The sequence below is a fragment of the Helianthus annuus genome, chromosome 10, assembly GCF_002127325.2.
Source record: "Helianthus annuus cultivar XRQ/B chromosome 10, HanXRQr2.0-SUNRISE, whole genome shotgun sequence".
Lineage (NCBI taxonomy): Eukaryota > Viridiplantae > Streptophyta > Magnoliopsida > Asterales > Asteraceae > Helianthus > Helianthus annuus.
The window spans coordinates 164,613,470-164,620,078 of record NC_035442.2 but is presented as its reverse complement, the minus strand read 5'-3'; positions in this window follow the sequence as shown (position 1 = coordinate 164,620,078).

Below are 6,609 nucleotides of genomic sequence, written 5' to 3'. Positions count from 1 at the left end.
ATAAATGGAACAGACCCCCTGATTTGACATGGTTGAATCCTTTGAACCTTGTTCCACAGCAACCGTATAGCATTTCTTTCGCGGCTGCATTCAACACGGGATGCTTGCCTTCAAATTGTTCGAATCACTTCCGTCCAAATGGAGATTGAGTATGGATAAAAGCGATCAAAACCTGCAAAATAGGACTCATAAACTCCAAAAAAACAGGTTAAACGGGTTAACAATGAAGAGAAACGAGCGAAAATCAGGATCGATCAGCATATAACACGGCTGGCATCTTAAAAAAACATTTTCCTTGTCGGCACCTGTTGTCGCGCGTCACGACCAAAAGGAAGAAACCCTTCGCGTAGCGCAAAGGTGTAACTTTGACTGGTTTTGACTTGACTGCCCCCCCCACACGTGGAACCACAAGGGGACACCCCCCGCGACCCGCGGCCTTGGCAGTTTTCCAGAACTTTTTAAAAAAATTTTCAGTTCAAAATTTTTTATTTTCTTCAATTTTTCACCTCTAACCCCCCGAATGACCCTGCATTGCCCTCAAATGCACCAGAGCGTAACCAAATCTCCTGGAACTTCCTCACATTTGAACGATTACACGGTTTTGGATCAAAAATAAACTACACTAATACGAAAAAATAAAATAAACGACAAACCTTAGGCTGCCTACTAAGAGCGCTAAGTTTTAGTTCTTCAGCCAGATCATACCTGCAATCTTCAAAGTGGGCATGTAGGGTGCTTGCAGTCTCTCATTTTCATCAATCTATTCATGCACAACTTCGAAACACCATCCAACTTGTTCAACAACTGGCAACTATTCAACTCACACTTTTATTCTTCTCCATCCATCTTCTGTGCTTCCTTCCCTTTCTTTCTCCTGTTCCTCTTTGGTTTCTTTTTCTTTTTTTAACCAGACCGTTCCCTCAACACAATGAATGACAGCATGAGCAGTAGCTAGGAATAGTCTACCGAATATAACAGTTTGTTGGTTATTTTTAACACGGTCAAGTACCAAGAAATCGACAGGATAAAAAAATTCCCCAACTTTCACAATCACATCTTTTACAATCCCCTGAGGACACGTAGGAGTTTGATCTGCCATCACCACTATGGTTTCAACTTTTTTGCATTGGCCCAAAATCATACTGATCTTATAAACTCCCTTGTAAAATACTCACACAGGCTCCAAGACCCAACAAAGCCCTGTCCAATTTAAAATCACCTATTTGTACTGAAATAATAGGTGCTCCTGGATCTTGGAGTTTTAGGGGAAGGGTACCCATCAAAACGGCGTTCACATGCACTGTATCAAGCTGTTTAGGCAACTTGTGACGTCGTTTTCGGGTACTCAGCTTGTGAGTCAGTTTATTAAAAAAATTCAACGCGTTTTCAAAATCATACTGATCTTATTCCAAAATTGACGAAATGGTAAGCATTAAGTTAACAAATGATCAAACTACGCTAATAAAAGATGACCCATTTGAAATTAACATTACACCGGTTCCATGTTTCTTTCAAAATTCCTTTATTAGTAACATTACAGTTGATAAAGATCTTTGTGTTAATATAATGCCAAACTACATTTTCGAAAAATTAAGTATTAGTGATTTTTCTCCACTTCAAATACCCATTTTTCTATCTAATCGGAAACAATAAAATCAATGGGAGTAGTTGAAGATGTGTTAGTCCAAACAAATCAAATGGTAATCCCAACTGACTTCGTCATCCTTGATGACGCTCCACTAGTGTTGGGACGACCTTTTGTAAGAACCCACGAAGCTTTGAAAAATCGGAAGCATAACAATCTACCCATTCAATTATGGGCATTCAAAAGAAGTGTCGATCTTGAGCGTTCAATGAAATATCCAATCGGCAATGATGACCCCCTAATTGAAGATGAAGATGAGCCACGCAATACAAAAGAAGAAATCGACCACTTTGTTGAAGAAGAGGTCGCCATTGAACAAACCTTTTTGGTTCTTGACCAAAATGAGCAACCAAATAAGGAGTTTCCTAAAGACCCACCACTTGAGCTCAAAGAACTCCCAATGCTTTTCTCGACAAAGATGGTAAGTTACCTGTAATTATTTCGTCAAAATTAACTAGTGTAGAAAAAGAAAAAATTAATCACACTTTTGAAAAAAAAAACACAAAAACGCGATCTCTTAGAAGCTTGTAGATATTAAAGGAATAAGCCATTCCATGTGCATGCACAAAATTTTAATTAATGATGACTATAAATCTGTAATACAACCACAACGTAGAGTAAATCCAAACATCCAAGAAGTGGTTAAAAATGAAATCATCAAATTACTTGACGGCGGACTCATTTACCCAATTTTCGATAGTCCTTGGGTAAGTCCCATCCAAGTAGTTCCTAAGAAAGGAGGTATGACGGTGCTCACTAACGAAAAAAATGAATTAATACCAACAAGAACCGTCACCGGATGGAGAGTGTGTATAGATTATCGTCGATTAAATGAGGCAACAAGGAAAGATCATTTTCCCTTACCTTTTATTGATCAAATGTTAGAAAGATTATCTGGTCATAAATTTTATTGTTTCTTAGATGGTTTTTCAGGTTACTTTCAAATACCAATAGCACCCGAAGACCAAGAAAAGACAACATTCACATGTCCCTACGGATCTTTTGCTTATCGACGCATGCCTTTTTGTGTATGTAATGCCCCCGCAACTTTTCAACATTGCATGGTGGCCATCTTCCATGACATGATAGAAAAGACTATGGAAGTCTTCATGGACGACTTTTCTATCTTTGGAGATTCATATGACCAATGCCTCGATAACCTTGAACGAATGCTATCCCGATGTGAGGAAACTAACCTCGCCATTAATTAGGAAAAATGCCATTTCATGGTAACGGAGGGAATAGTACTCGCTCATAAAATCTCAAGCGAAGGAATGGAGGTTGATCGGGCTAAAATAGACACTATTTCTCAATTACCACCCCTATCCTCCGTTAGAGCCATCAGAAGTTCCCTAGGGCATGCCGGATTTTATAGACGATTTATCAAGGACTTTTCTAAAATCTCAAGACCTCTAACAAAATTACTTGAAAAAGATGCTCCTTTCGTCTTTGACAAGGATTGCAACCAAGCATTCTTAACACTAAAAGAAATGCTAGTCAAATCACCTATCATGATAGCGCCTGACTGGAAATTACCTTTCGAAATCATGTGTGATTCAAGTGACTTTGCAGTTGGAGCTGTCTTGGGAAAAAGAAAAGATAAGCATTTTCACCCAATATATTACGCTAGTAAAACACTTAGTGATGCACAAGAAAATTACACAACAACTGAAAAAGAATTACTAGCTGTTGTATTTGCTTTTGATAAATTTCGTTCTTATCTTGTTCTTTCTAAAACGATAGTTTATACAGACCATGCAGCCATTTGTTATCTTTTTAACAAACAGGATGCTAAACCACGTTTAATCAGATGGATTCTACTCCTCCAAGAATTCTACATTGAAATAAAAGACAAAAGAGGAGCAGAAAACACCGCTGCAGATCTTCTTTGCCGCTTGGAATGTCCATCTTTGGAGGCAACTAGGGATGAGCTAATCAATGAAAAATTCCCAACAGAGTCCCTAGAAATGGGGAATACTGAGAAGAGCCATGGTACACTGACTATGCTAACTAACTAGCTTGTGGGATAGTCGCAAAAGGATGGTCACATCATCAAAGAAAGAAATTCTTTGCCGATGTAAAGCATTATTTTTAGGAAGATCCTTATCTTTTCAAAATGTGTACCGACCAACTTATCCGCCGGTGCGTACATGGTGGTGAAGCAAGAAGAACTCTCCGCCATTGTCATGAAGGTCCATACGGAGGACATCATGGTGCCGCTAGTACTGCGCGAAAGGTATTTGATTCAGGATTTTATTGGCCAACCATTTACAAAGACGCCCAAAGTCTTGTCAAGACATGTGATGCTTGCCAACGATCAGGTAATATTTCTTCCAAAAACGAAATGCCACAAAATGGCATTCATGTTTGTGAAATTTTTTATGTGTGGGGACTCGAGACTTGATGGGACCTTTCCCACCGTCAAAAGGAAACAAATATATACTCGTGGCAATAGATTACTTGTCAAAATGGGCCGTGTAACACCCATTCGAATTTAATGTTAACATATCAATTAAATATGCATTTTATATAAAAGTACGACTTAATGAAAACTTTTCCATCAAGAATGTTCACACAAGTTTGAAACATTCATAATATTAGTCTTAAGTGTTTCCATAATTCATATTATAAAATTAAAACAAAGTTTAATGCGGAAGCTTCGTTATCATGTGTTCGGTTCTTCATCGAGCTTGATCTTCATCCGGGCTCTCTAGACATTCACCTAAGATCAAAACCAACTTAAAAGTTAGTTTTGATAGTCAAATAATAAGTTTAAACAAGTTTCATGGGTTAACAAGCAAAATTAAACATTTTAACGGAGTTAGGGGGCGTCGCGTGACGCTAGGCCCCCTTTTTCACAGCAGGATGCTTAATCATTTGCTGTACGTACCCAGCTCAACCCGATTTCACGGAAACGGCCATAACTTCTTCGTTATTGATCCGTTTTACCCGATTCTTTTCCTACGCGTCCGTAATTTAATTCTCCATCTAATGGAGTTAAAATCCAACATCCGGATTAGCAAAATTTCAGACTTCTAAGTCTTCGGCTTATCACCCTTTTTCCCAATTTTGACCCATTCGTGTATTTATCAAACAAACATATTTATTTGACTCCAATTTCTCATAAATTCCATAAGGTCATTGTTGTTTATCATAAGAGATTCAAAATCCCGGTTTACATACATTCTTGAACCCGTTTTTACTTAAATGCTTATTTTGACCCGTTAAGGGTATTTATGTCCTTTTAGGCATAAATCTCGCTCATTCATTTTTAGCACCCTATTTTCACATTAGTTCTCAAATGGTCTTCCACCACAATTATATTTGTGGTGGATTTGATATAGTAAACTATTTATGTCGTGTTTTACTTCTCGGTTTTTCATTTTACGAAAAAGACCTATTCCTAGGCATTTGACCCACAAAGGTTTATGCCTGTCACCTTGATGCTTATCTAAGGATTACATGATTATAATACGTGATTCCCAAACCACCCATAAGGGCCATTTGCCTGATTTACCCATCAAAGGCATATTTATCAACATTAGTCCCTCATTTACGACGAAGGACTTTCACTATAATTATGATCAAAATTGCACATTTAAAATATAATCTCATTGATGCGTACCTGGCTCGGGTTAACAAATAGACCCGATTTATACCTCGCTTTTATTATCACATATTCTATGGCGACACAATTATCCGAATCGCTAATCGCTCATGTTAACACAAGGCTTGACAACCACATTAGTTGATATTGTCAAATGATGTTATCACGCCATTTGACCCGTTTGGCCTATATGACCAAGCATTTTCATAAGTAGCAAAACATGGTTATTAATTACCAATTTGCTCATCCGACCCATTTCGGATTTTTGCCACTAGACCCCTTTTTAACTACAATTTACTTTAGTCGATACTTGACTAACTTTCCATGTTTACTCATTTTCTCGTTATTAGTTGTACTTTAAAGTGATCTTAACGAAACTCATTAATTATTAGTCATTACAAGACTAAATTACCGCTTCGCCTCTTTTCACCATGACCCATGGTTTTTATCATTTATGTTTGTTCCGACTCGTGCTAATAGCGTCAGAACCCTTATTTCGGATATTACACTAATCACATTTGTAATTTACAAAATAATACATATTCTACAAAAGGGATGTAAGCGTCGCTTACCTTGCATCCTTTTTTTTTTCGCGTACCCGATCCATTTGACCCGCTCCTTGCCCAAGCCTCCATCTAGCTTGTCAAGAGTCAAACTATCATCATGATTCGCAAGACGGTTAGATTAGTCATCATTATTATGACTATTTCATCTTAGGATTCTATGTCGAAACTACTATTCGACTTCATCATTAGTTAACTTAACTTATCAAAGTTAACTACTTTCAATCACATGGTTTACACAATTATGTCTAAATCATCATGATATTTAGAACTCTTATCATTTTATATTTCGCATAATTTTCCATATTATTCGAATGTGTGTTTCACTCGAAATTTCAATATTTTAGCTTTCATTTAGGCATTTTAACAAACACCTAATGGGCATAATTTTACACATTTACTAACTAGTTCATAACTAGTCATTTTGACCAAGATTAACATCAAAATTCAACCTTTATCATGAATGATCAAATACTCAACTTGCAAATTGTTCAAGTTTCTTACTTCAACTATCATTTATGATAATTTCTAGCACTAACATATCATCACCTTCACTTCATAATCAAAACCCACTTGTCTAAAAGTGGTAAATCATCAAATTACTCAAATCATAGCAAATTTTACTTCAAATTTCTACTTAGGGTTTGTTCCTAAGCAATCATACTTCATTAATTCGGCCATAGCCTTTACGATTCATGCATAGATCGCATCATGCAAAGTTAACTAATTTTCACAACTTCATGAATGTTAGAAATTCGACATACCTTATGATCCCCTTGACTTGGTGATCGTTT